The sequence below is a fragment of the Hyaena hyaena genome, unplaced genomic scaffold, assembly GCF_003009895.1.
Source record: "Hyaena hyaena isolate Hyena2069 unplaced genomic scaffold, ASM300989v1 scaffold_887, whole genome shotgun sequence".
Classification (NCBI taxonomy): domain Eukaryota; kingdom Metazoa; phylum Chordata; class Mammalia; order Carnivora; family Hyaenidae; genus Hyaena; species Hyaena hyaena.
The window spans coordinates 559,265-579,631 of NW_024081522.1; the positions used below are offsets into that span (position 1 = coordinate 559,265).

Genomic DNA, 20,367 nt, shown 5'->3' on the forward strand with positions numbered 1-20,367 from the left:
AAGAAAATCAAATATTTGGATGTTTTCAAAAATGGGGCAGGGATAAGCAGAATAAATTTTTTCAATGTGACATAACTACAGCTACAAGGTACCAATGAACATCCATTACCAGGACCATGTATAAAAGTGGTATAAAATTAGATACTATCTCACTTTTGGATTTTAGGTGGAATAACAGTTATATAAAATCACTCTTTTTAAAGGTTTAGTATATGGACAATTTAAAAGTTTTAAGTTGTGTTGACATTCCCCTGGAATTCCTTTTTTCCCATGATTAACTAAAAAATAAAATATAACCTAATGCTAAGTTAACGACAAATAAAGGCCAAAATAAGATATACAGTATCTTTAAAAAAATTTTTTTTAACATCTATTCATTTTTGAGAGAGACACAGAGTGTGAAGGGGGAGGGGCAGAGAGAGAGGGAGACACAGAATCTGAAACAAGCTCTAGGCTCTGAGCTAGCTGTCAGCACAGAGCCCGACCGGGGCTTGAACCCACGAACTGTGAGATCATGACCTGAGCCGAAGTCCGACACTTAACTGAATGGGCCACCCAGGTGCCCTCAAATTAATGTATTTAACACACAGGTTAATCATCAGTTTAAGCTAGAATAAAAAAATTTAATATTTATAGAAGCTATTTTAAACATACAAGGAAGCAAAGTTTGTGGCAAACTCCCTCAAAAAATTAAGAAAAATGTTCCACTCATCTTAACATAATAGAATTTTTCAGAGTTGTAAATAAATTATAGCAGAGCAGATGATTACATCAAGTTTGCTTCTGATTAGTGTGCTTTGGAAACATATCACTTCTGGATTCAAAGCATGATCACTAAAGGTATCAAGTGCTCCACTGGACAATTACGTTTGTCTAAGAAGCAGGGAACAGAGGTCTCTAGTCTAATGCCGTGTGTTATACTTAAGTGTATAACACATTAAGTCATAGAAATTAAGATGCATTTATAGCCTGGAAACATAACTTCATTACAACTATCTATGTTCAGGAAGAAAAGTATTAACTACAAAAGATAAATTCTCACACAACTGTAACCATCTGTTAAAGTTCACTGCCCTATTTCAAAAGGGTATCCTCAGAAGCTATAATAAGGGCTCACTGGAGCTCCCTCTCCATCATTTGTTGATTAGGGGCAATAGAGGGTTCATTCCAGTCTTCCAATCACAGAAAGATTCTCAGTCAGCTCTCTGTCCTAAGGCTTAATTAATCCTGTGCAGAGACAAACAGGACCTACTTTCATTGCAGAGAGAACAAATATACTTTGTCGGCTTACTGAAGGAGTACCAAAATTAAGAGGTAGTCCTGAAATTTTACTGTAACCTTCAAAAGTGCATTAACATTATACAAGGTGGGGTGCCTGAGTGACTCAGTCAGTTAAGCATCAGACTTTGGCTCGGGTCATGATCTCATAGTTCGGGAGTTCAAGCCCTGTATTGGGCTCTGTGGTGACCACTTGGAGCCTGGCCTGCTTACTATTCTGTGTCTCCCTCTCTCTCTCTGCCCCTTCTCTGTTCACACTCTGTCTCTCTCTCAAAAAATAAATAAACATTTTTTTTAAAAAAGGCATTACACAAGGAACAGAACTGTACAGGTGTATGAAAATGATGGAAAGTTACAAACCTCTGCATTTATATGGCTGAAATAGAAACAGAATGATATGAAATCAAAGTTTCTGGACATCTTTAGGGTAATGAGGTCAACAGCACCAATGAAAGAAATTTCAAACTACAGGATTAATGAAAACTTTTATCAGTTTGGAAGAAGCCAAACAAAATAACCATAACTGCTCAAAACTGTTTGCCTGGGTCAGCACCAGCCTGGGTCATCAGATGATCCCTTTAATTCCATCAATCAGTCCTGACTTCAAAACTGATGCTCTTTCTTTTCATATTGTATTTTTCTGAGTTATTTTTAGTTTTTAAATTATATTTTTGGGACCCTGGTGACTCAGTCAGTTAAGTGTCTTACTCTTGATTTCGGCTCAGGTCATGATCTCGCAGTTCGTAAGATCAAGCCTTGCATGGGGCTCTACACTGATGGTGCAGAGCCTGCTTGAGATTCTCTCTCTCTCTCTCTCTCTCTCTCTTTGCCCCTCCTCTGTTCTCTCAAAATAAACAAACTTAAAAAAGAATTTAAAAATACATATTTTCATATCACAAATTCTTTTTTTTTTAACCACAATGGCTTTGTACCTAGTTTCCTTGCTTAAATTTCCTTTCAGTTTGTCATGCAAATTACTGCCAGAACCATTTATATAATTACCATTCACTCATTCATTCATTCATTCAACAAAGAATTACTAAGAAACACTGTATATCAGACACTTTAGCTGGATATGTAGTAATGAAGATAAAACTTTAATAAGACAAATTCCCAGCCCTCATAGAGTACTTTAGTGAAGGAGAAGGACAAAGATAATGACATTTCAAGTGATATATGCTCTAGGTGATATAAATATGTTTAGTGTACGCAAGAGAAGAAGCCACCTGCTCTGCCTGGGGAGCTTGAAAACTCTTCACTGGGGGGAAACTGCAGTATTTCGTTTACACCTGAAAAGAAATAAGCTTCCCAGACAGAGAAGGAATCAAGGAATAGTTCAGGGAGAGAGATAAAGATGAAAGTACCAGATAAGATGTTTTTCTTAAGAAGCCTGTGATTCAGTAGAGGGAGAAGAGCACTGCTATCATGTCCCTCTACTTAAAACTAGACTTTGATCTCCTCTCCTCTGCCAGGTCTATATACACCTGCCCTAATTTCAAAGCCCTTCAGAATCTGGTCATTCTTCTATAAAGCACATATCCTCTTCTTTCATCACACTAGTTTCTTCAGCAGGTCCAAAACACATGTAACGCACTCCAATTTCCAATCCTCAGATCACTGTCTATTGTAGCATTTTTCCTCCCTTCCCTTCAGTGAGTTATATGATTGTCATTTTTATAGCCCACCTCCTTCAAGAAGCCTTTGCTTTCCTTTCTCTTGTAGTCTCTTTCTTTATTACAAGTATAAATTCTACTTCTCCTTCAATACCCAGTTCAAATGCCACCTATTTCAAAAGATCTTTCCTAATCCTCTCATTCTTTTTTCTTCTTTCTTTCTCCTACAGATGATGAGTTGCCGTGAGGTGGTATTCATTACTTATTTTTGCTTTGAGTGACATTACAGTTATTGTTTATTAAAAATAATTTCCTTAAGTAGAGTCTATTTGTTTTTTTGCACACAGAGGTATTCGGCACATTCAAGCTCAGTAAAAGTTACTGGATGTTCCATTTACTGAATTACCACAATACCCCATTAATTTTTTTTTAATATATTATGTGCAGTATTATGTATTTCCAGTTACATATTATCTAGGGTCTCTCTCCCATTCTACCTGCAGCAGGTAAGAGGGCAAGTCCATATAAAGCATCCAAAAAATATCTGTCTGGTTATTCACCTACCTTTCACCCACTCAACCTACTTAATTATGATTTATTTGTAATTCTTCAAATCTTTCTTCCCCACTAAAGCATAGAAAAATAAGAAGTCAAACTGCCTAAAGTCCCTGACCTACAAGAATCCTTCAAGAAATAAATTATTTATTTTATTTATTAAGTTTTATTTATTTATTTTAAGTAATCTCACCTCCAGCCCAACGTGGGGCTCAAACTTACAATACCAAGATCCAGAGTTGCATACTCTGCCAACTGAGTCAGTAAAGCACCCCCAAATATGCTAGTTAGTAATGAACCATGACTTGGATTTTATACCTCTATCTAAAAAAAAGTATCATGCACAAAGTAGCCACCTCAATATTTGCTAACTAAATTATTTCTTTTAAGGTATAACTAAAAATCATCAACTACTGGCCAAAGTCAAAGCAGGTGATATTTGTAGCACTGTAAGTTGGTGCCTAAGAAAAGTCTTCTCTTCATGTCATTCTTTTTTGTAGTTTTACTTTGTGCATGCTACATACAACAGGGGAAAACCATAAATAAAGGAGAAAATAAAGCTAATTAAGTAAAATTTAGTTTAATCACGTTGGCTGTGTAAAGCATACTTCCATTTCATTTATCAATTTTAAAAAGAAAAGCAAATTTACCTAAAAATATTAAAGCATTCTAATTCTACAGATACAAGCACTGAAGTAATCTAATCCAGTCCTTTATCTTTTAGATGAGAGAGCTGAAATACAAGGCCAACCTGAGGTCCCATGGGAGTTAGGGCTGAATTAGACACACAAAAAATCTTTCAATCACTTCACATTCAACCTCAATTTGCTTCTTCATATAAATTTAGTTTATTATTAAACTAATGGTCTCTCCTAAAATAAATGTAAAACTGTATTAATGAATACTTGAGAAGATATAGGACATATTTAATATGCAAGACCATAGGCTAACATGAACAGGTAGCAATTTTAGCCTATTTCCTTAACTTGGAAACTTTGTATTTAAGATAAATAGAAGAACTTAAACAACAGAGTGAATAAAAGAGTATGGAACTTGAGTGATTCTAGGATAAAAACTATAAAAGACAAAAAGAGAAAGGACATATATGAAAATTTAATCTGACTTCTTTACTCACCTTGCCCCTGCCATTTCCAATGGGAATAAATAAATCCCTCTGCTATGGTCTGAAAACTGAATCCCTGCAAAATTCTTATGTTGAAGCCCTAATCCCCAGTATAGATATATGAAGACTATAAGGAATTACGGTTAAAGAGGTCATAAGGGTGGGGCCCTGATCCAATAGAACTAACATCCTTATACGAAGGGATACCAAAGTGTCTCCTTTCCCCCATCTATGCATCAGGGAAGATCATGTGAGCACACAGTGAGAAGGCAGCCCTCTCTGAAAGAGTTCTCACTAGAAATCAACCATGCTGGGACCTCAATCTCAAACTTTCAGCCTTCAGAACTGTGAAAATAAATTTCTGTTGTTTAAGTGACCCAATCAGCCTGTAGTATTTTGTTATGGTAGTCTGAACAGAATAAGACAACATCTCCCAAAGTTTAAAAAAGTTTATATATTTAAATGAAGCAAGTTCCTAATGCCTACTAGTACTATGCTAAATGGTAAATGCAGAATCGTATCCCAAAAGATAAGACATGACTATATCAGTCCATAAGGAAATAATGGAAAGTTTGAACCATATTTAATATCTCCAAATTAGGCAAAATGCACTTGCCCTCTGGGAAATTAGATACGATATATCTTATCACAAAACTTCCACTGCAATGTAATTCTGAAAAGGCTGGACCATTAGTTTGACCCAAGATGTGGAATTTCTTGTATTGTGGAGCCCACTTACCATTTTACAAGAATGGTCTTCAGAATATAAGAAATTCCAAACATATATTGGGTCAAAGTAATGATCCAGGCAAAATTCAGTAAAGAATGAAGGCAGAAATATGAAAACTTGTAGTCAAAAATAAATAAAAATTTGAAGTCTATACCATATTTTCTATGAATGCAGGATACATTTTCATGTACATCAGAATACTTAAAAGTATAGTCCTGAGACACACAAAGTATTAATAAAAAATATCTGCTGAATTACACTGGGATTCCTCTTAGGAAATAAATACAAAAAACAAAAAGAAAAACAACTGTTAACTCTGTGAGTGTGTGTGTGTGTGTGTGTGTGTGTGTGCATACACACGTACATGTATATGTAACATTTGTAAAAGATGATGGCACTTACATACATAAAACCCTTAAAACTTCTATACATCCTAATGTAAATGTAAAATGCAAGTTTCAGTATGTTTGAAATATACATGGTGTTTATAAGGTTGATGTGCTTAATATATAATTTTTTGCAGCAAAGTAACATTAAAAGACAAACAAGGTTTACTTAGTGAAAGGTCATTAGAACACTCCTCATTCGGGATTGTAGGCTCTTCAAAGAAAACTCATTTTATAATGAAATTGCTTTACTCCAGAACTAGAAAAATAATTTTTCTTTCCCTATTTTTTCCTGGAGCCTCCCAGAGCTCGTCATCATTCTACTTCAATCTGGAATGGTGGTTGCCTGGGCCAGGTGTACAACTGTCTTCTGTGCCTTCACTATTCTGTGCTGAATTCTCCATTTCCTGCATCTAAAATATTTACTGTTCTTGGCTAAATCCTTCATTTCCCTGAAGCACATGTTCTCTGGCAGTATATCTCAAAGAGGGCAAGTCCATATAAAGCATATAAAAAAGCAAGTGGCACAGCTGTGTGGAGCATGTCTGGTATGACACTATGTGAACTTTTAAAAATGCACAATGCAGTACTATGTATTGGTTTTGGATTCTATTTTGTCATGTTAAATTATCAAAAGTACACTGTCCTCCAAAGCTCACAAATTTGTTTTATAGCACATTAAAAAGGGGGAAAAAAGAGAACATCAAAGTTTCAGAGGATGGAAATAGAAGAAAAATAAACAGATGTCAGGAGAAAGAAATGTAGAAAAATATATCAATGTGATAGGGCTGTAATTAACAAATCACTAAAGACCATACACACATATATAAGTGCCTAAGTTATTTATTTTTTATTACTTATGGCAGGAATATATTAAAGATGTCTAAAACAACTTTAAAAACTTTTGAACTGCTATCTGCATAAGCACAAGCTACTAAAGACTTATCTCCCTTCAAATATATCTGCCCTCTGTCAGCTATATGGCAAAGTGTGACTGACTTACTGCCATATGCATTATTTCATATAGGGCAATCTCAGAGAAAAATTTGTAAGTGATGTACAAGAGTTTTAAGAACAGTCTTTCCAACATTTGTCTATTGATCACAGTGTATTTGTTTATATGTGTGTCTTACTATACTGTGGGGCACTTGAGAGCAATTATCTGATTGATTTTATGCATCTCTATTTTCTTCAATACCAGCACAAAGTCCATCAAAGCAGGTACCTGCTGGGCACTCAATAAAGGTGAACTGACTGAAAAAGACAGTCATTTCTGTTTCTTTCACAGGCAGATTTGATACAGTCAAAATTCTTAAGTCACATGAAAAAAAGGGTATGTATGTAGGAGAAACATGACTAAGAGTAATTTGTGCTTTTACTGCAAGTATAAATAATATTCTTTTCATGAAATACCACTGAATGGACTGAGAGTGGAGCTCTAAAAGTGTTAATTTAGAATGGGAAACAAGACCTTAAATTTGCTTGTAATATACATTCTTTCACTTCACTTCTATGAAACCAATGGACAAGCAATAAGGACAACAAAAGCAATCATTATTAGGTGCTCTGTTAGACACTTGAGATATATCTTTTATTCTTCAAACCAGCTCTTTAGTAACTATTATTACAAACATTTTACAGATTAGAAAAACTGAGGTTCAAAGAAATTACATGACTTGAATAGTAAAATGAAAGAAAAAGGCAGAGTCAGGATTAAAATTCACGTTTGCAATCTTTTAAAAATTCAGTAATATATCTTACTATAAACAAAAGGTATTAATTATTTCACATATGAATCACACATATTAAATAACAGATATGGAGATTTGCTATGCTGGTTTTGATACTGGATAGATCAATAACTCACAAAATTGAACTACAGCTAATATCTCCATTAAATAAACTGAAAAACCCAAATTTTCAATGAAAATCTTGGAAAATCAGATAGGTACAAAAGCCAAGCAAACTTAAAATCATGTATAGCTCTTAAATGTTCCCTGGGGTTAAACGGAGTAAGGTCTACTATTCAATGAGATACTCTGCAGTCTTATATAGTGTGTGTATGTGTGTGCATATGGAGAGATGTCTTTGATACTTCTTTCATCAAGAAACTGAAGGTGCAGAAATTTCCAAGGTATAATCCTGCCTTTTCCACTTAAAATAAAGAGGTGGTAAAAGAGGCAGTGTGCTTAAAAGGAGAAGCAACAGCTTAACAGTTGAGAATAATATTCTCTAAAGGGTTAATAGGGGTTCCATTAGGAAGGGAATGACTCTTATTTTCCACAGCATACAATTCAGTATTATTTATATCCTTTATAGAATACATGACTTTTGATAATATAAAAATTAAAAGAAGAGGCATTACAAATTACCTCCTAGAGCTTTCAAATGCTTTAGATTTATAATGAAAACTTTATTTTATATTTGATATTCATAGTAAAAAATAGGGTGGGGAGGCACACTGCTTAAAGGAAACAGGAAAGACAAATGGAGGAAATTATTTTTTAAAATTCTGGGAGATGACAGTTAGTAACTCTTTATCTTGTCATTTAAACACATGATCTAAAAGTTTTCTATAAATAGATTTTCAACATATAGAACTACAGTTTTGTTCTATGGGGGAAAAAGTTGATTTTTCTAATTTCAGGTTTTCTACTAGTTAAAACCTTGCTCCTGCAGGATGTGTGTAATTATGTGTGTGGGTACAAACCTTGAATTTAATTAAACTGTAATTCTCAGTTTTTTTAAAAAAGAATTGGTTTAAGGTTCTGTATTTTATTATTATTTTTAATATTTATTTATTTTGAGAGAGATAGTGTGAGTGGGGAAGGGGGAGAGAGAGAGAGAGAGAGAGAGAGAGAGAGAGAGAGAGAATCCCAAGCAGGCTCTGTGCTATCTGACAGAGCTCGATCTCATGAGAGATCATGACCTGAGCTGAAATCAAAAGCCAGAGGGTTAACAAATTGAGCCACCCAGGTGCACCATAAAGTTCTATATTTTAAGCCAGATCATTAAAAAAAAAAAAATGAAAAAACCTCTTCCACATATAATCAAACATGTCCATGAAGATCCAAGCCTCATTTATAATGTTATGAATGGTGTCTTTGGAGTTGAGCCATACATAATTTATACAGCAGTGCCCAAGAACCCTGCCAAGATACACATAAAGGACAGTCATCAAAACTTTGTATCTACTGGTGAAAAATTCAAAATAGTATAAATTTTAACCAACAAGAAATGGTCAGGTAAATTACTGTAGATTCAAACAATGGAATATTATGAAGCAAGCAAAATAATGTGGTGGATGTCACTGATATGGAAAGCAACTAATGATACATGGAGTGAGAAAAGCAGGCCTCTACTCTGTATTTAACCCCATTTTTACTTTAAAAAATGGATACAAATTAGAAAAATCTAGGATACAGCAATATCAACAGTTCTCTCAGCATGACAGATAAGTAACCATAAAAAAAAAGTTGTATACATTTTCTAAGTTTTATATCACAAACATGTAATAACTGCAAGAATAAAATGAAGCAAAAGAGGTCTAATAGGGTTTGGTTGGGTTTTATTTTTTTAAATCATCTGACTTGAGAGAGAAACCTGTTCCTTCTACCCCAACCCAAGGGGGGAGATTTATGCAGCATAAGCTACATAATCAGGGGTGCTTTGCACTTTGTATTTTTATCAGGTATCTTTCAAACTGTGCCAACACTGCGGTTGGTAGTCTGTTGTTAGATTTTGAAGATGAGTTGTTAGTAAAGTGCTGTTATTGATAAAAGTACATAATTGAGAGATCAACCAGCCCAATTGAGGCCCCCTGAAAAAACACTATTCCAAGAAGAATATACTGGGGTTTCTTGCTCTGGGTAGATTCACTTTACAAATGGATTAACTCTTGGTTAACTAGAAAATTCTGGAACAACCAATTTTCTAATGTTTTGTTTGTTCATTTTTAACAATTTACTATTTAGCATGCTCTAAAATACTCTTTCTTTGCATTCTACCACTGGCGGCTTTTCACTACCAAAGAGTCCCAAATTCCTGCAAATGGAATACGGAGGAGGTTCTTTCCTCCTATCCTTTACTGGTTCCCAGGAAAACTGCCAATAGGAGGCAGCAATGACTGGCTGTGGCAACTGCCGAGGCGCTACTCTGCACAGTAGTTAGCTGCTGGCTTCATTCTTCTGTCATTATATAAGCAAGATGACACTGTTCTCTAATCCAGCCAAAGCTGATAAGTACCATCAACCTGTCACTTCCTACATTTCAAATTCTAACATCACAGCATCAAAGAGTTTTTACATTTCGATTTCTTTTGCTGGCAGCAGCCGGTAGCCTCTCATTCTCCCACGGTGTTCTAATGCTGCATTTGCACACCGGGGTTACTCCCAGACTGAATAGCAGGTCATCCCCTGCTCACTGAGCTCATCTGTGGCCCATGTGCTAGGCAATTTAGATCCAATCAGCCCTTATTTAGCTCAAGAGTAATGAGCAGCATAGTGACACAGACTTAAGCCTGACCCTCAGGACACTGCTCATCAAGCAGTAAAACTGTGACAAAATCATTCATCTTCCACCCGCTGGCAAGAAATAATACTCGCACTCACTGTATTACTTTTCAAGATTAAAAAAAAAAAAAGTCCTGAATTTTCATGATGTGAGACATTAATTTGCAGGAAGCTGAATTCCCTTAAACCCCCCTGTTGCTATGAGCTCACCAGGGGGAAACAGGCCTTAGGAGACTGAAATGGAATAAAGAAAATTGCTCCAGCTTTCTTTTCATTTTAAATAAGCCTTAAATCTGACAAGAGATATCCTAAAGAGAGAAAAATATATATCTTGTAAGGTAAAGAAGAAACAATTGAAATTAAAAGTTCCAAATGCTAGTTTCACTCCTTATATTTGTTCTCAGTTTCGTTAAAATATAAATAAATTTTGAAACAGAGCAATTACTCACCCTTCTCACTAGGTGGATGGAGAAAGCGTAGGAATTGTTCCTAACAGTCCATATGGTGGCAAAAGTAATAAAGTCATATCATAAAACAAAAATGTACTTGGACATTTTCCAAGAAAACATCCTAAAGAAAGTAACTTTAGGGTAATTACCAGGAGATGGTGGGATAGCTGAGAATATTTTGAAAGAATAACGAAGCTACTTTTTCCACAATTTATTGTGCCATCTGAGGTCTTATTAATCCAACAATAATTAATGGAGTAATTAAGAGATCAGTTTCTTTCCTTCATTGACATATCACATCATTAAAAGAACAGGTCTAGTAGCTTACTGTACTACACATATTGGCTCTAAATGCTTAAATTATTACTTCCTCTGAAGATCTCCCTTTTATAACCTACAGCCACAACAGTGTTTATTTCAATGAGTTTTTTTAGGCTGGGTCCACTTACTGAAATCACAATTTTAGTTATTTTTACCCATTCCATAGTTGGAAAAGACTTAACTTCAGCAAACCCATCACGGATGGGATGTACCAGTCTTCAATGTATTTATTATGACTACATCTCTCTGGTTTAAGAACACAGCACTGTGTGGTGCCATGAAAGAGCACAGTAGCAATGCCTCCTTACAAACTCATTGCTGAATTTCATCTAAAGCTGCAAAGATCTGGGTGGTCTAAATACCTATAGTGAACCGTGGGGTTCAGACGAGGAACCACAGTGACATAAATTAGATTGGGGAAAGTAGCTTTCGCCTCACCCAACATCTTTTGATTTACCATTTGCTAAAAAGAAATGTTCCATGCTTGGTACAGAAAATAATCATGGCACTTTTATTCCCTAAACAACTGAGCTGATCCACTTTCAAAAGAATGAAATGTTTCCTTTGCAGAGTCTATTTCTTTTGTCCTTGTCCTTTTGTCCCAACGTTTTTCATCCCAATTTCTGTTTTATAGGGTTATTTTTCCATCTCTACCTTCCCTCTTTTTTCTAATTATGAAAGGTGATTTACTGTTTCATCTCAGAGAAAACAGATTTTTAGTTATTCCAAACTTTGAGAACTATTAATCAGAAAAGAAGTATAAAACTCCATTCCTACTTCTTGAAGTAGAAATAATCCTGGGGAGGGGGGAGGGACTGATATAGAAAGCTCTATTTATCTCTTACTTTTCTTTAATTTTAAAACTATTGGTAATTGGTGTTAAATATTAGATCTGACCTATACTATAACTGGAGATTAGAAAACTAGGGGTGCAGCAAATACAAAAAATAGACTAAGGAAGGTGGGGAAAACTAAGAAGTCAGAAACTTTGGTACCTTTTCTTCATACCCAGCATTCTGAATCTCACACATACGTGCCTTGCTAGGAATCTATTTTCCTATGTTGTGCTGTGGTCACTCACTGGCCCTTTCAGCCAGGGATCTTCCATCCTGGGATACTGTTTTAAGTTTTTTTTTTATTATTTCCTCATTCCACTAATTCAGTTCTCTCTTTCAAATACTTTGCTTCTGACCAAATCCAAATAGAGATATCTACTTTTAGATTAAAGGTGCTCATGTAGTAGACCCAGACTCAATGGAGAGATTCTCAAAATTTCAAAAGCAAGCCAAAACCTCAAAGTCCCACTTACTCTACTTGTTTCCACCCTTCAGTGGGAGAACAGTTTGGTGATAACTATTCAATAGTTAAAATAATAAAAATGGGCCAAAAACTTTAGCTAGAATAGACACAAATTTTATTTTTCATAAGACCCAACCCTTTCAATTAACTGAGAAGAATGGACGCTTGTCATTCCTGGTGGAGGTCCTTTCTACCCACTGGTGCTGAGGAGGCAATACTCATGGAGGTGAAATACAGACTATACATTAAACCAATAGCCTGGCTGCACAATTACTGTTGTTTACTTTCAGATGGATACTGGCAAGAACTATCAGGTAAGTAAAAGTTGGGGACAACTATAAATCATTATCAAATAATGCTGAATGACTAAAACAGTAAAATAGGAAATGGTAAAAAAGGTAATAGTTTCAATAAACATTTACCTAAGTACCTTTCTCTCTCTTCTCACAGCCTGTCTTTGATGTAATAAATACACGAGTACATGTCATATGTGCTGCATTTAACTGGTTTACTGATGTACCCCAAGTCCCTATAATGTTTGCTACCATAGAGGGCACTCATAAATAGTAGTTTTTTAAAAAATAATTTGTTTAATGAATGTGTATCCTCTGTTAAAAATAATTACAACACAGGTAGAAAGCAATAAAGAATATTAAAGATAAAATGGTAAGGAAATTCAAAAGGAAGAGAAAGTATTCAAGATTAGGGACACACAGACAAGCATGCATTTCAAGAGAAGCTTGGAGCACCTGTGTGTCTCAGTTGGTTGAACATCTGACTCTTGATGTCAGCTCAGGTCATGATCTCAGGATCATGGGGTTGAGCCTCGTGTCAAGTTCTGTGCTGAGCATGGAGCCTGCTTAAGATTTTCTCTCTCTCTCTGTTTTTCTGCCCCTCTCCCTCACTCATGTGCTCTCTTTCTCTAAAATAAAAAGAGAAACTTGTTGGAAAGGATAATATTGTTCACATAAAAAAAGGAAAAGTTACATAAAGAAAATCAACATGTACTGAGAGATTATTATAGCCCATGTCTGAATAGGTATAGCATCTAAGTCAGTACTGTCCACAGTGTCTTCTGCTGTTTACTACAGCAGACACTATGCATAACTACCGAGGACTTGCTATATATACCTAGTGTGATGGAGGAGCTGAATTTTTCATATTATATTCATTAACTTAAACTGTCCCATATAGTTAGTCTATATGGACAGCAGAGATCTAAGCAAATATTCACAGAAATCCTATAATGTGAATATTATTTTACAAAGATGCAGATGAAGTTTTGAGAAGGTTAAGTAACTTCCCAAGTTGACGCTGTTGGAAAATGGAGGAGTGATTTGAACTCAGGTTTACTGACCCTACATCCCCTGCTTTTTACATTGTGCAGCAACAAGAGTAGCAACTCACAGACACTAATGGGGTTCCTTTAGAGGCAGAGAAGCACAGGGGCTCCTAGCTGGCTCAGCTGTAGAGCATGCTCTTAATCCTGGGGTTGTGAGTCTGAGCACCATGACCATATAATACATATTCTTTTTGTGTATATATACATATATACAGAAAAGCACAACTTGTTATTATAGAACTGCCTAATGCTGCCTGGAATTCTAGCTTCTCCCATATATGATGCCCATCTATGATTCTTTCTGATTCCATCTCTATTTCTGACCCATTTACTAATAACTTCTGAAGCTACCTTTGCCTTCTAGACCACTCTAAATAAATCATTTGTTTTGTTTTTTCTTTTCCTATACTCTGCTACTCCACCTCTATGCCTACTGTGACCAGCCATGACCATTTTTGACTTCTGATCTGGACAATTACTTTCATTCCCTGCATTTAACCCTTTTCTTATCACTGTTTATCACCACACTTCAGCTTATTCGGCCCTCAGATCTTTCTCTACCATGTTCTGGTATGAACCCTTAACTGGTTCTGACAGGAGATAAAAGAAAGAAAGATTTGGAGAATTCTTGAGAATTAGTAGTTCCATCTGACTAACATAAGGGGGAATCACAAGAAAAAGCTGCGAAAGTGGGAAAGCCAGACTGTGGAAGACTCTAAAAGACCATGGTAAGGAATGTGAAATTTTCTGTGTTTATCAGGATGTTAGTCAGTAATGGTGTTAAAACACAAAATGACATAAATAGACTTGTTCTCTAAGGAGATAAATGCGGAAGAGAGAATGAGATGAGCACAAGCAACATAACGAAAAAAATAGGACTTCATTAAAACTAAAAAAAAATTATGCTGCAAACGACAACATCAAGAAAGCGAAATGATAACCCTTAGAATGGGAGAAAATACGTGCAAACCACATATCTGATTAAGGACTAGTATCTAAAACATATAAAGAATTCTTTACACTTCACTAACAAAAAGCCCAATTTAAAAACAGACAAAGGAGGGGCGGCTAGGTGGCTCGGTCGGTTAAGCGTCCGACTTCAGCTCAGGTCATGATCTCACGGTTCGTGAGTTCAAGCCCCGCGTCGGGTTCTGTTCTGACAGCTCAGAGCCTGCTTCAGATTGTGTCTCCCTCCCTCTCTCTCTGCCTCCCCCACTCATACTCTCTGTCTCAAAAATAAAATAAAACAATAAATATTTAAAAAAAAAAGGATCCAAATAGGTATTTCTGCAAAGACATGGTAGTCAATAGGCACGTGATCAATAAATACATGACAAACAATATCATTAGCCACCAGAAATCCAAATCAAAACTATAATGAGATATTACCTCTCATCCACTAAGATCGATAAGAAAGACACTTAGCAACAAGTGTTGGTGTGGATGTGGAGAAATTTCAATCCTTAAACCCTGTTGGTGGGAATATCAAAATACTAATTCATGGTATACATTAAAATCTAGGTTGAAAGATAAATTAAATATTTAATAATGGAAAAACATTTTTAACATACTTTAATGTACTCTCAAAATACTAAGATTTATACTACTTTCCCTTGAAATGCTTACACTTTCTCAGAAGCAACCAGAGCACTTTTAGTAAGCAACATAACTATTCCATTTTTCAAATAAAAACTAAAAGTATATTTTCCCATGAAACAGTCATGTGCTCTTTCCCAAATTATTAGAACAATGCCAAAAATGTGCATCATATATGTGTGTGTGTATATATATAAAGTAACACATACAAAGAGGTAACTATTACATAACAACAGAATACCCAGTAACAAGAGGAGGAAAAGGCTTGCATGCTGTCAAAAGCATCCTTTCTATTCTTCCTGAAATTCATGTAAAATTTTTGGCGTATAGCAATCCCTCACAACATTTTCTCTTGGACTACTTCCTTCCCTACCTAGACAATCCCCAATTCTCTCACTGAAAATTAAAAAAAAAAATGCTTAGAATAAATGATACCACACAGATAAAAGTTAAAATAACTAGAACTAATAAGCAAGAAAAATATTTGAGGGGACTAATAAACACAGTTCAATGCATGAGCACACACATACCCATCCCACATGCCAAAATCATTATATAAAAAATGGATGAACTTCTACGCTCACTGGAAAAGAAAAAAAGAGACTTGAAAATATATGTATTTTCAACATGTATTTTGAAGCAAGGGAAACAGAGTCTTAGTCTTTTAAGGAGATGTACTCAGCACGTAGATTATCATAAAGACACTAATCATCCCTTCTGAATTATTTCATAGTCTCAAAATTTAACATTTTAGACAAGTTTTCAACTGCCTTTAGACTTCTTCTGAAACCAGGCTCTTGTTTAATACAAAATAGGATGTCAGTTGATCAATATCCATTTGGCTTAAATTCATAAGTCCACAACCTCCCTTAAGTAGTAGAACAAACAGGTACAAAGCCTGAAAATTTATTGTTTCTTTTTAAACTCCAAATGATATTTGCAGATGCCAAAAGGCATTTTGAAATCACTCACCCTTACTTCAGTAAAAATGAAAAAGGGGGATGGGAGGAGGGAGAATCTCATGAGGCCTTGTATGTCAAGTTTTTGCCCAGAGCTAATTTTCATAGCGGTGTTATAAAACCCTGAAAAGGGAGGTTTATAATGGAAATGCTGACAGACCCTTAACTATAGCAGCATGAATGGATATAATTAAAGAAAAGCTTTTGGCTACACCTAACTCCACAAATGAAAGCTGCCATTTTTATATTAACCTCAAATAACAGCAAGTGAGAACCAGAAATGGGATTCCAGAAAGGTAATGTGAAATGTTAAAGATGACTGCTAAAAACTGCTTGACATTCGAAGTTTTAAACACGGAGGCATTTAGTTAACATACCCAAGTCAGTATTTTCATAATGCTACTTAATCAGCAATAAAGAATGCTCTGGTGAGCCATCAGCTCCAGTTAGCAGAAAGTGGCATATGAAGTTATTATTTCTTAACAGCCTAGAGGGAGCCGCTTCTCCCTTTAATCAGTGATCTTCGTTCCTTCCTACCTATAATTTCTCTGTCATACAGTTATAAAACTATTATCCAGTTCAACATACACACTCACACATCCTGCACACACATTTATGCAAGGACTGGTACCTTATTCCCACCTGAATTTGAAAACAGAAGAGATTGCTAAAGGTAAAGTATTTCATGCTTTTCCTTTTCGGGGATGCAGCCAGGAATAAATATCATCAATCTATGTTACCCATCTTCCTTATCTAAACCAAAATTCAAAGAATTTAGCTCTGTTCTTAAAAGGTGTGTGTGTGGGGGGGAACTTTAGTTTTTATCAAATATCAAAATATTTTTGAAACTTTCAGTAATATTAAAATAGCATACCTAAGAGGCTCCTATGAAAAGATACTAAAAGAAAGAAGTTCCAGATTTTGGGTTAAGAAATTAGGAACAGGGGCGCCTGGGTGTCTTAGTCGGTTAAGCGTCCGACTTTCACTTAGGTCATGATCTCGCGGTTCGTGGGTTCGAGCCCCGCGTCGGGCTCTGTGCTGACTGCCAGCTCAGAGCCTGGAGCCTGTTTCAGTCTGTGACTCCCTCTCTCTCTGACCCTCCCCTGCNAGTCTGTGACTCCCTCTCTCTCTGACCCTCCCCTGCTCGCGCTGTCTCTCTCTCTCTCTCTCTCTCTCCTAGAAATAAATAAAAAAACATTTAAAAAAAAAAAAAAGAAATTAGGAACACAGCTCTACGGTCAAATATTTAAAGGACTTTTTCTTGTGTTTCCCCTCTCTGTCTCCTTTCTTTTTAAGTTAACAATCCTGAATGATCTCTGGGGTTCTTTCCCCAAAGATCCCAAACTAAAAGCATGTTCGTCTTCATGGCAACTGCCTTGGAAGCCCTAAAACTGATGAAATAAAACAAAACCATCGAAGTCACAGTCCCTCTTATTATATACTGTAATCAGTCTCATTGAAGAACTGCGTGCAAATTACAGTGCAAGCTTCAGAAAGTTAAAGGATGGCAGTGCCTACACGATGATAACATTAATGAAGACACTCCTCCCCCGCCTACCGCACTACTTTTTTTTTAATGTTTATTTATTTTGAGAAAAAGTGTGAGCGGTGGAGGGGCAGAGAGAGAGAGGGAGGGAGAGAATCTCAAGCAGGCTCTGCACTATCAGCACAGGGCCCAATTCCACAAACTGTAAGATCATGACCTGAACCAAAATCAAGAATCGGACACTGAACTGACTGAGCCACCCAGGAGCCCCATGTTCCACTGTTTTTCACACATTGACTTCATACTTCTCTCTGCTAAAAATGCTCTATAATTTTGGCAACTGAAGTGATACATGATTAGACAGTCACTTATAGCAACTGTTTTTAATCATAGCTGAGCATTATAAAACAAAACTAAAAGTAAACATTTGTGCAAGGAATTAAATGTTCTCAACATAAATATGTGTCTTTTTCATAGGTTAGCCTTACAGACCAACAACACACTCCTTTCCCTTGCTCTAGATGATAGTAAATTACAAACCCAAATGGGATGTAGTTAAAAAAATTCTAATATAAAGGTATGCTTGCTTTCCCCTCATATAATCAATCATCTTCAACATGCACCCTTAATTCCTACCTTTGTACTTGATTAGTAATGCCCATGATTACCAGAGATTCATTATAGTTTATAAGATACTTGCAAACAGAATTTATCCAACATTCTAAATAGCTTTGGCTTTAATGCTAAAGAACTTTTACTAAATTGAATTTAAAGAGCAAAAATTTGTTTTTATTATAAGAAGTGAAATTTAGATGGATGCAATGATGCTGATAATAAATCAAAAATAAATTATTGTAAATAAAACATGATTTACTTGTTTCCACCCCTCTTGGGGATTCATTTTTTTCATCTGATGACTCATTAAAAATATGTAACTTGTAAAAACATAAAAACAAACTAAACAAAAAGCAACTATCCCTTTTTTCAGTAGCAAAAAGAGGTAAAAGCACTCAAATATATATGAAAAACAGTAACGCTTTACAGTTTACAAACAGTTTGCAAATACCATTCATTTAACTGCTTACTGATTTATTTAAAAAAATATATATAGTGGTTTGGTTAGTTTCTGTATAGTTATTTGTAAACTATTATAAAGATAGTGTAAGAAGGTAGCTATGATTAGAGTCTGAGTGGTGATACTGAAACTTATTTTAGTAAGTTACAAAAAGCCCGTGTTTCCATTTCTTCATGTATAAACAGGCATGACAATGTTGGCAAAGAAATGAAGGAAACAGTATGTGTACACTGTATGTCTTTTAAGAACACAAGAATTATTCTTGTGTTTCTAGCTATCATTTTTGAAGAATGACCAAAAAAGTCCTAGGTAGGATCTTAAAGATAAAAAGAAGTTAGTGAATGAACAAGAAATAAAGAAAAAAATTCTTACTTTATTTTTATTTACATTTTTAAAGCTGTTCCAACTTTTGAAATAAGTCCTGTTCTCCTATTACCAAGTTTCCATTAACATTTTCAACAACCTTCTGGGTTTCTTACTTGACAATGCATATTTTCTAAGTATACTCTATATGCTAATCTAAAAATGACAAAGGAGACTTTCTCATATACTATGAGGGAGTAAAAAATTGGCACAAGTTTTTTTTTGGGGGGGGTAGAAAATCTGGTAATATCTATCCACATTTAAATGTGCATATACCAATTCATTTTTAGAAATTAATCTAAAGATATACTTCCACAAGTACACAGAAAAGGCACATATAAAAATGTTTTATAAAATTATTTAAAATAACATAAAGGGGTAAACAATATAAATTGACATTATTAGAGTATTGGTTAAATAAAGTTTGGTATAATCATATAATGAAACGCTAAGTAGACATTAAAAAGAATTAGGTTTCTATCTACTAACATGGTAAGCTGCCAAGGAAATAGTAAATGAGTAGAACAAAGGTCATCTGTTTTGTGTTTTTAGCTTATAAATAATAAAAAAAAAAGTGTTGAAGATTCTATGAGAAACCATTTTACTTCTATGGAATAAAACGGAAGTGGTATTTAAGTGGATCTAAAAACATTAAGTCTTATATGGGTGCCTGGTGTTATAAATAAAACAATCCTATTTTTTAAAAAAAATTTTTTAGTATTTTATTTATTTCTGAAGGGGGGGAGTGAGAGAGAGAGACAGACAGACAGACAGACAGACACAGCAGGGGAGGGTCAGAGAGAGAGGGAGACAGAATCTGAACAGGCTCCAGACTCTGAGCTAGCCATCAGCAGAGCCCGACACGGGGCTCCAACCCACGAACTGAGAGATCATGACCTGAGCCGAAGTTGGACACTTAACCAACTGAACCACCCAGGCGCCCCAAAACAATCTTATTTTAATCTCAGAATAAATTGTTTTATCTGGAAATATTTCAGTAGTTGAGGCTAGAGCTCTGTAGCAAAATAATTTAAAAAAGCTTACCTTTTTTCTTTTAATGGTACAGTGTGGTCAAACTCTCTTTATGGGCACAAAATGTTTATGTTTCAGTAGAAGCCACCTTAGAATTGAGCTCATGATCTAAGTGTCCATCAACAGACGAATGGATCAAGAAGATGTGGTTTATCTATACCATGGAATACTACATGGCAATGAGAAACAATGAAATCTGGCCATGTGTAGCAACATGGATGGACCTTGAGGGTGTTATGCTGAGCGAAA

The 20,367-nt window shown here is 35.4% G+C and overlaps 1 protein-coding gene across 2 annotated transcripts in view; it reads right to left on the reverse strand.

Moving 5' to 3' along the window:
* The window catches only part of MMS22L (MMS22 like, DNA repair protein), a 116,259-nt gene that overhangs the window by 56,760 nt on the left and 39,132 nt on the right, over window positions 1-20,367 (reverse strand). The window lies entirely within an intron of this gene.